Below are 10976 nucleotides of genomic sequence, written 5' to 3'. Positions count from 1 at the left end.
AGCTTCCAGTGAAAGAAAATTCGGTAGCCTGTGTCCAAACTAACACAGATACCCGGCCCACATCCCAAAACAGACGCAACTGTTGACCCTGCAGGACTGTTCTTTGGCCTCTGTGTTTATGACTTTCTCTTTACCATAGCTAAGGTTTGGTTTTGATGTCTGGTAAGGTAAAGCATATATGATCGTAATAGCAGCCGTGACAATACTGCTGCTGGGACAATTAGGAGCAGTGATAAAGAACTGAAGTCTTTGAATTTGCTGGTGTAAGCACAGTCAGTAGGAAAGCTAAGAGTGGGGCCCAGCACAATGTTCGTAAAGTGCTGTGAAGATTTCAGAAACATGCCATGCTTATGCGCTGCTGCTAATCTTTCATGCACGTCTGTTTAAATTTTGATTTTAGGGGGTTAGCTTCTATGCTTACAGTAGGTGAAACAAATTGCCTGATATTTAGTGAAAAGAAACAAGAAGCATAAACGTGTGTAACAGTTGAAAGATATGCAAGTCCTTAACGCAAAGTTCTCATTGTGTCATTGAGGTAACAAGGTAAGAACTCAGCCATTTACATTTCCAGATGAAACATTTAAACAATTTTTTTTTTTTCCCCAAGAACATTATGCATCATTCTTTGAGGATATTAAATGGTGAGGGCTGGATTTTTTTTTTTTTTAAATGTGTAGTACAGACTTTATAAAAGCAACATTTTGTAGACAAAGAATCTAATCCAGGCAGGATGTGCCTGGGGGAAAAGTCCACATTGAAGACAAACTGCAGCAATTACTATTATTTCATTACAATAAATTTTTTTCTTAGAAAAGCAATTCTGTCGAATTTACCAGCTTTCAGATAACAACTTTTCAGCTGATTTGCTGCTTTCTGGAGATGGAGTGACTTACTTTTATAGTGACAGTGCAGACACTTTTCAGAAGGATTGGTGTAGGAAGAATAGAGGAGAATGCCTGTGAAGGTTGTCATGAAAATGTGCATGTGAGAATTTGAGAGAAAAGAAAAATCTTGGCTGAGAACCATATCTTTTTCTGCTCCTACTGAACTTTACCCCATGTAGAGTCAGTAGCTTGTACAAAAAACACTTAGAGGGGAGTTTTTATGCAGTAGTGTAGAAAAAACAAAACAAACACATAAGATAAATCCTGCTATTGTTCAGCTCTACCCCTCAGTAACTCAGGATCCCCAAGCACTTTCCTCTCTCCCACAAATGCTGAAGAATTCTGTGTACCATCACCCCCTAAACACAAGCAACCTGAGCACCGTGTTATTTTCTTTCCTCTGAATGACAATGGACCAGCATCCTGTTCTACTTACCTCTCGTACATACTGAGAAATACCCTGCACCTTTTCTTACTAAATTTTCACATCATCCAATGCATTTACCTAGCCTTCTACCTTCTCAATGAGTTAACAAGAGCCTCATGAGCTGCTCAGGACACTGCCCTTCATCCCCACCTTCTGCTAAGTATGGTTTGGATCCCATCTGCAGCAGAGGGGTGGGGTCACTTCCCCGCTAATGTGTTGGTTAACAGAAGTAATGCATAGTCTATAAAGCATACCGTCTGACTGCAGACTTGCTTGAGGTGTTTCCTGACGGAGCTCTCCTAGCAGTTTGCCTAATAGTGGTCACCAAGATTATAAGCCTTTATGATGCTGGGTAAGAAAATGTTACTCAGTTCCCTCACTGGTCTTAGTCCTGTTTCTCTAGCACAGTTCTAAGGTTGCTCTTCTGCAGTGGTTTACAAAAATGTGAAAATGTGCTGATGTTTTATAGAAGTCATAAAGGAAAGCCTTGAAGTCTTTAATAATATTGGGTTTTATGGATATACAATCCCTTAACCTTGTAGGAGTTTAATTTGTGTTTGTATTATTACTTCAAGAATGTAAATATCTCTTATAAGGTAACTAGCTCTTAATTTTGAGCTGAATAAAAATGTTAAGAAGGCATGTTTGCAACACTGTTAGTGTAGAAATAACAATTAATTAACAGCCATGTATTTGTTATTATTAATTGTTATAAAAGGAAAAAACCTATCAAGTGGATGAGGGGATTGTGCATAACAGCGTAAGTAGCTATAGCAGGAGTAGTTGTAAGATAAGCATTATACTACTATAGGATGATGTGCACAAAGAGCCCTTTTGCAAGAGAAAACTCATATAACGTTAAATATGTGGAAACAATTAAAATGTGTATCAAGTTGTGTGATCTTTGAATTTTCAGAAATACTGAGCTTGGAGCTCAGTTTATTTGGGTTAGTTTCAAGTACAGTTTCAAAGTCTTGCAGAAATGTTTAATCTATAATTAACAACTAGTGCTTGCAACCATTGTAGATGAAGGCTGCAGCTTTAATGAAAGCCTATTTTATTTTTAATAGGATTCAAAGATATTGCACACATAAATGACATAGCAGTATCTGTTTCAGCTGCTATACCTGAGATTGTTAAGGATTGATACTAACTATGCATCTGAAGCTTTAGCTTTAAATAAAACCTTTGCATGTATAGACATGGGATGTCCTGGCTTCAAACACAATTAATAGAGACAGCGTGAGGCTTGAGGTATTTTTGAACCAATCCTAAATCAGAGCCCTTTTGCTTTGCCTTTCATATATTATTTATTATCCTGTCAAAGGGCTTTTTATATACTGCATCATGATATGTTAATTAACTTGTGCTTTTTCTCCCCCAGTCATTTGGCTTAAGACTTAATTAAATAGTGGATGTTAAGTATAGTTTAGTGAAGGGATGCAGCTGAGTTTGCTTCTTGCTAGCTCAGGTGCACAGGATGAGCACTGAAGCTGCTTGCTGACTCCACTATGTTGGTAGTACATCCTTCCTTGGTGTGGGATCCAGACCATTCACTGAAGCACAGAAGTACCTCAGTTTTAGATGCCTAATACAGCCCTAAGTAGCCCCTCAGGAGTAAGTAACTATGCTCTCTGTACAGAGGGACCAACATAGAGAAAATATTTGCCTTCATAAGTGAATGGTTTCTCTATCTGGAGATCTGAAAGGCATTGGTCTCTGTGACTACCTGAGGGAACACTGGTCCCTCCCTGGAGAGGATGTCTCCATGACTCAGGCACCCATGTTTATATGCAAGTTAGGTACATACAGTGCAGGCCCCTTGATATCCCAACTGAGACAAAAATAAAGTAATGGCTAGATGTCATTTAGCTGTCTTTTTCTTTATGTGGAAGAGATTGCAAGTTCTAATGCTGTCAGCTGCAGTCCAGACATTTCAAACCAATGTACAGATTTATAAAGTTGATTGTTGTGTTGGTTTTCTTTGTTGTTTTGTTTTTTTACTGTAGTGTTGTGTTTTCCACTGCAACATTTTATCATAAAATGTGTTTCACTGTTATTGTATCTCTTAAATGTCATTTGAATTTATCAGATTCATAAATGAAGTTTTTGAAAAGTATTTAGATGCGCTGAGGAATTTTATAATTCCCAACCATCTTGGTTCAGAGACCTGAGTGTTTACAGGATTTTTCTTCTTGCTCTGTGTAATGCTGTTATGCTTGACATGAAGATCCTCAAAGATATTGATAATTTAATGAAGACATGAGATAATTTAACCTAGTAAAACTCAGTTTAGCATAAATTATCTACCAGGTAGAGCAGGAATGCGGGCTGTGTGTTTCCTGTGGTGACAAACTATTATGCTGGAGCAGTCCCCCAGCTCTTTGTCATTACAGGACTTTCCTTGGACAGAGTTTTTAATTTTGCTCTGCAGGGTGTGACTGTGCTTAGAGATGTAAGTTTTTCCAGCTTAGATAATGAATATACAGAGCACTAACAAAGATGTATACACTCTAGTAAAACTGTATAGTCAGCAGATGGGCGCTGACAGAAATGAAATCTGTAAAATTTTTGAAACAAGAGGCGGGGGTGTAAAGCATTTATAGTTTGCACTGTTACGTAGATGAATATCTGTCTAAAATTTTGGCTTCTGAATTGTAACAATTTTTTTAATGAGTTATGCACCCAGCCATTCTCTGTGCTTTTGACAATCTGAGTTTGGTGGTTACTCTAAATATATAAATGTGTTGGAAAGCTCTTTTCCTAAATAATATAATGGTTTAAAATGTTGAGCTGCCTCCACTGATATGCTTGCTACTTGTGTGGGGAAACTATGGGAGATTTTTTAGGTAATTGCAGCATAGAAAGACTCAACTAGTACAAGGCACACTGATCCTGCATGGTATGTGACTGTACATCTGACAGAGACTGTTAGAGCAATGGCTCTTCAGTTTCTCATAGTGAGATTTGGATGGCTTGAGGTTATTGAAAATTTTGCTATTACATGTTGAACGCTACGGCTTCTGCACCAGCAAGATGCAGAATGAAGCCTTGGAATGGACAAATAGGCAGAGGGAGCAGGAGAGATCTAGACCTGGAAGCAAGGCACCTCTGCTGCAATACATAGTATTGATTCATGGAATTGTTTAGGTTGGAAGGGACCTTTAAGATCATCAAGTCCAACCGTTAACCTAGCACTGCCAAGTCTACCACTAAACCACGTCTCTAAGCACCACATCTACCTGTCTTTTAAATACCTCCAGGGATGGGGACTCAACCACTTCCTGGGCAGCCTGTTCCAGTGCCTGACTATCCTTTCGATGAAGAAATTTTTCTTAATACCCAATCTAAACCTGCCCTGGAGCAACTTGCGGCCTTCCTCTTGTCCTATTGCTTGTTACTTGGGAGAAGAGACTGACCCCACCTCACTACAGCCTCCTTTCAGGTAGTTGTAGAGGACAATAAGGTCTCCCCTCAGCCTCCTCTTTTCCAAACTAAACCACCTCAGCTCCCTCAGCCGCTCCTTGCATGACTTGTGCTCCAGACCCTTCATCAGCTTTGTTGCCCTTCTTTGGACACGCTCCAGCACCTCAGTGTCCTTCTTGTACTGAAGGGCCCAAACCTGAACACAGTATTCGAGGTGCAGCCTCACCATTGCTGAGTACAGGGAGATGATCACTTCCCTAGTCCTGCTGGCTGCACTATTCCTGATACAAGCCAGGATGCTATTGGCCTTCTTGGCCACCTGGGCACACTGCTGGCTCATATTCAGCTGACTTTCGACCAGAACCCCCAGGTCCTTTTCTGCCAGGCAGCTCTCCAGCCGCTCTTCCCCAAGCCTGTAGCGTTGCATGGGGTTGTTGTGACCCAAGTGCAGGACCCAGCACTGAGCTTTGTTGAACCTCATTGCTTTTCTTGTGTTAAATCATTCCCTTTGATACCATCAACTGTACTGTGTGGGCTGCTGTATTATTGTGTGTACTGCAGCAGGTTATTAGTAAAATAATTTCTCTTATGTATGTTCTAGGAATAATTTAGAACTTTATCTCTGTTCTGTAGACCATTATTGCTGTGCAGTGCCTCCAGATTGTTAGCACAATTACAAAGGTAAGCTGGATGTTTCTGGCTGCTATCTGGATGGACTCTTCCCTCCAAACAGGAGGAAATTCCTCTGGATATTTATCTTCTCTCTGAAAACCGCTTCTCAAATAATTTTGGTTACAGCTATAATAATAACCCCCCCCCCCCCCCCTTGTTATTTGGATGTTTTATGGAAATGTCAATGACTTTTGTTGTTCTTGCTTATGATAATCTATTAGCTCTGTGAAAATATGTAATGAAATGAAAAACTGGCAATGCCTCGAATTATCCAACAACTTCATCCAGGAAGGCTGGACATCCTTTTACTTTCTCATAAAAGAAAACAGATGAAAATAGAGGGAAAACAGCTAACTACATGTTTTTTAATCAGCTTTTTTCTGGGAGGGAGTAAGGATGAGTAGAGAATTGTAGCTCCTTATAAAGTGAAGAAAGGAAGGAAACAATGTGGAGTCCTGCACCTGGAATGGGCTGACCCCATACATCAGTACAGCAAGGGGGCTGCTAGCTAGGCAGCCTCCTAGTAAGGGAGAGAGGGCCGCATTCATATAGCAATCCATAGTTAAGGGGTTATGCTATAAAGCAATCATCAGTGCTGTTTCAATTCAGCAAGGACTCTTTCTAAGGAATTTATTTTTAAGCTCCTTTTATCATTTCTATTGATCTAACATTATGTGTGTCTGTATGATTTGGTTTTGGCTTTGCTTAGCAGAAATATACATCTGTACTGATGAAACAGTATTATTTCAACTCAGATCTTTTAAAAAGATATTTATAACTATCTTTAACTTTGGCATAGTTATGTTTATATGGCACTGAATCTGTAATAATCCATTGGCATGTGCTTCTCTAATGGCTTTGCGCAAATCTTGTGACGCCTGTATTGTGTGTCATCCACTCTTGAGATGGTTTTTAGAAGGCAAGGTGGGAAGCTGCAAACTGTAGCTTCCTTTTGGGTGTAATAGCAAATGAAAGTTCCCTCTGATAATTTAATATCTGTACTAAGTATGCTCAGAATTTTGATCTATGGTATTTCTCTGGAAAAATGCAGAATTTGCCTTCAATGTGTCTATTTGTTCACATAGTTTTTATTGAACTCAATTGAATTACTCCTGTACTATAAAAGAAAACTGACTTTCTGACTCTGCTGCAGACCTTTAATAGCAGTTACTTCAGATACAGGCATTTCTCCTCTGGTTCTCTTATCCACCAAACTATCTAATTAAAAAAAAAAACCACAAAAAACAAAACAAACCAACAAACAAAACACATCTACATGCAGTTTTAGTGAAGTTGGTCTGAAAAACAGTCCTTTTATGCAGTTGCTTACAATTTGTTGCTTTTCATTTGTGAGCTGTATCACAGCTGCACCCAGTTTTTCTCACAAATTGGTTCATCAGATCTATTATTCTACAAATGTGTAGCAGCTGTTGCTCAAATCCAGCCTGATTGCACATGCCCTCTGCAGTTTTACTCAATTGGTTTACTCCAAACACTTTGTTACTAAATCATTCATTTGGTTGTAACCATCCGTACAAAGTATACATTAAAATGCTTCATACTACAGCAATTTGGAAGCCAGTTGCTCAAAAGATCAAAGGATGGGATCACATATGGAGTATGGTCTCCTTACCATATGTATTCACAACTCTTGGCTGTTAGTAAAAAGCAGGTACTTATATCAAAAGGGGAGAATTCTCAGACTAGAGTTTTCATTGTAATGGTATTTGGAAGCAGTGAGAAAACATGAATATTGTACATGTTTTCAGGCATTCATCTCAATGGTTCTTGGTGCTTCACTCATTCTCTGCAAGTCTCTGAAATGCAGATGTTCCTCGAGTGGAAGGTGGCAGCTGTCAGGCATGTTAAACAGTCGGGAAAAGGGGATGTTGGCAGGAACCAAGGAAGAAACTGTCTTGATCACTAGGAAATATAACTAAATATTTACAAAGATTTTTTTTCAGGATTTTCCTAGATCTTCTGTAGTGTCTAAAGGACTCCAGCACAAAGTGAGTAGCTTTTGCATGCACACAGCCTTAAGGTTGTTACTGCTGGTGTTAATTGTGCTGCTTCCATCATCTGAGGCTGCACTGTTTTAATTGAGAATTTGAAATACAGCTATCTCTTGACCTAGTAAAGTCTTTTTGGATCAGAAGATCCAAACAACTTGAAAAAAACAATAGGAGAACATATCAAGAAAACACAAAGGACAAGTTGTTCTTGGGAATAGTCCATGGTCTTTTCAAATGCTACAAATTTCTGCAGAGATGTTTGGGAAGTTCGTGCATGAGGGAGGAAATCACTAGGATTTACTGCCTGGTTAGTCTCCTGGATCCAACCACATCAGGATCCATTTCACACTGGGGAAAATCACTTACTGGGTCTGAGATCAGGTAGATATACATTCTAGCACGGGAGGGTTCAAGGAGTTGCATGCAGGAAACTTTATTGTGAGCTCTGGCTGGAGGGGGAGATGTGTGCCCAGACAGATAACTGTCTCTGTTGAAGAGGGGAGGGAAAATTGCTCTCCTTGGGCACCCTGGTGTAGATGGAGCTCCCTGGAAGCTGACTTGGAGCAAGCCTTCTGCCTGGGACTGTTGCAGCTAGGAAAGCTCATTTCCTAATTACTTGGCTTATTACCTGGGTGTGAGCTGTTGTTTCCATCCTGTTCATAGAATGCTCTATTGTAAATTGAATCAAAGCTTTGAAAATAGCCTGTTTCTACCCAGCTGCTTGGAAGAATGTGGTCAATATAAAAACCAACTGATGAACTGTAGGGCCACAGTCTACCCCTGCTCCAGCCTTATAATTCCACTGGTGTTTATTTGATAGTGTATGTTCCCCATTTCCCCCAAAGGTATAGGCATACCTTTGTATGATAGCCATAGTCTTGTATCTTTTAATACCTGAAAAATGTAATGAGAACTGGGGACAGCTGCAAGGTAATCTAGAAAGTCAAAGCAGACAAGTAATCCATGACGCTGAGTTTAAAGTATGATGCCCTGTACTGCACAGGGAGAAAATAGCAGAAGTCCATATATACCCATATGAAACCTTGCTTTCTTCAAGTGAATTCAGGAACCTGCTGTAGGATGTGTGACTAATTAAAAAGAAAATGGAGCAAGCCCTTGCTTTTCTGGATTCAAGTCCTGTCTTTCTGTATCACTTCCTTGTGATGTGATTGATTTCTGCCACACGGTGGTGGTGTTGCTTTTTTCTAATCATGAAAAGTTGTTTCTAAGACCAGCTGCAGCAATGAAAACTGCTTTATTTGTTAAATGCAACTTAGTGATAACATGTTGATTTTAATATATGTTCATGCAATTTTCACGTTACTTTTGCAGCCAGGGTGTAATAGTACTATGTCATCAATATAAAACAGATCTGTTTGCCAGCTTCCCAGTCCTTTGCATCCAATATTTTCACTGCATTTGGTGGTCTGTTGCTGCTTTGTCCCTATAGAGAAGAAGAGATGAGCCCTTTTTTTCAAAGAGAACTTATCAACACTTTGACTCATTAGGCATCATTTTATAAAATTAAAGCTTTTGCTTGTAAAAAGGTGGTTTAGGCATCATGTTATAAGGAATGTATTTGTTCAAATTCATGTTGGCACAGGCTGAAATCTGCTAAGATATCTTGCTTGGCAGCCTGGTAACCATCTTGCTAGGGGAGGATGATTCGTGCAGTGATGCTCAGTAGCAGACAGAGGTAGTTGTAGCTTCTGTGTGTGGTCCCTGGGCTCCTCAAGTAGGCTATGGTCCAGATCTCATTCACCAAATATCTTGCAGGCCCTGTAAGGATATGAAAGCCTTCCTGAAAGTCTCTGAAGTAGCCAGAGAAGACTATGAGAAAAAGAGGTAATTGAAAAGTCCTTGAAATCATCAGTCCATAGCTTTCTATGTTTACAGGCTGGGATTTAAAGCAGGAGCTCAAGTAGGAATTCAAATTTTAAAAAAATTATTCTAGTCAATGGAAAAAGTGACATGGCATATGTTCCTCCATTCCTTGTTAGTCTTGTTCTGAAAACTTCTTGTGTGCTGTAGCTTAGTGGTAAGGTCAGGTGCCACTTCTATTTGGGTTTCTCATGAACACTGTAAAACTGACCTTGAAATAGTCATCTGATTTTTGTCCTACCAGAAAACAGAGTACCTCCTTGGACAAAAGGAGAAAGCAATGGAACCAGGAGCCACAGTGAAAGCACTTGCATCACTCCTGTCCCCTTCCCAGTTATGGAGCCTCCTGGCAAGGAGAAGGGGCAGCCAGACAGGTCAAGACCATGTGGAGGGAGTCCCAGAGCATCTGTGCAAGTAGCTGCCTGGACTGGCAGCACTGGCAGAAGATAAGTGACAATACAAAGTTTATTCTGTAGCAGCAAGCTCTGTCCATCTCCTTCCTCTGGGATTTTGGTGTCCCCACTACTGTATTTCTTCCTGATCCACAGGTGATGTCTATGCAGAAGGTTTCTAGAAGGTAGACCTTATTTATGCAAGTATTTATCTTGGAGGGCTAATGCAGAAAAAATGTAATCTTCTAAATAAAAAAGAAACCACTTGAAAATCATCATGATTTGATTATAAACAACAGACTCTAAGAAAAATCTTGGAGGGAAGATGGAGGGAACAAATTGGCCATGTGAAACAAGGACACGGTTAATACACTGAGGAAGTGAGAGGCTTGATAAACATTCACACAATTAACACACCAGTACCCCTACTTCTGATGAGAGAGAGGGCTGCTGTTGAAGTTTTTGCTGCTGCCTCTCCCTTGCCCCATTGCCCCAAGGAAGCCCACTTACATTTCTATTACATTGCCTAATGATTCTGATCTTCATAGCATATGTACTAGTTCTTGTAAAGCTAAAATAAAGCATTGTGCAGTTGATGATACTGCTTGTCATGTGTACTCTGTTGTATTAATATGAAAGTTCATTTCAATAGATGTTCAAAAAAGAAGGCATTTTTCTAACTGTTTGCAGTCAGGGACAGCATTATCCTCACTGTGCAGGCTCTAGCACTGGCAGTACTTTTCCACGAGCATTCTGTCAATGTAACTCTTGCATACTTGCCACAGACTCATAGCAACGCTACAGTGTAATTTACTATGAGTAGGGTTTGAGTTAGTTGTATGGAGTTAAACTTCTTCAAATTTTTGTACTTAATTTGCTTGTAAGCTATGGACAAAAATATCAGTCTTTTTAATTTTTTTCTAGGTCACTGTACACTATTATCAGCTGGTATCCTTTACATCAGATTACAACTATTCAGTTTCTAGCCAACAATTTTTTAAAATAAATATTCACTGACTCAAAAAGAGGAGATGCTATTCTGAAATTGTTGGAGCTTGTTGTTAAAAATGACCTTCATGCAATAGTAGGTTATTTTGTTTAAATAGAAGGCTAAATATAAGTTCTCCATTTCAGCAGAGCAGATTTTGATAGACCAAAAGAATTGCTCAACCATTAACTGAGCTGATGAGCTTGAGAACATGAAGAAATTCTAGGACTGCTCCAGGTTTAGTGCCAGCTGTTGGGGCAGCTGAAAAGAGGGGACAAAGGGCTTGGTCCTCTC

General features: G+C 39.7%; 1 long non-coding RNA gene across 1 annotated transcript in view; it reads left to right on the top strand.

Annotated features, from left to right (window-relative positions):
* The first annotated feature begins 1600 nt into the window (after positions 1-1600).
* Positions 1601-10976, top strand: part of LOC148052080 (uncharacterized) — a 32477-nt gene continuing 23101 nt past the window's right edge. The window contains exon 1 of the long non-coding RNA XR_015699291.1: positions 1601-1663. This is a non-coding gene — a long non-coding RNA (uncharacterized LOC148052080). The remainder of the gene's footprint in view (positions 1664-10976) is intronic.

Source organism: Nipponia nippon, unplaced genomic scaffold (genome assembly GCF_047370975.1).
Source record: "Nipponia nippon isolate SJK-2023a ecotype South Korea unplaced genomic scaffold, ASM4737097v1 scaffold_5, whole genome shotgun sequence".
Taxonomy (NCBI): domain Eukaryota; kingdom Metazoa; phylum Chordata; class Aves; order Pelecaniformes; family Threskiornithidae; genus Nipponia; species Nipponia nippon.
This window is presented reverse-complemented; position numbering and strand designations above follow the sequence as displayed.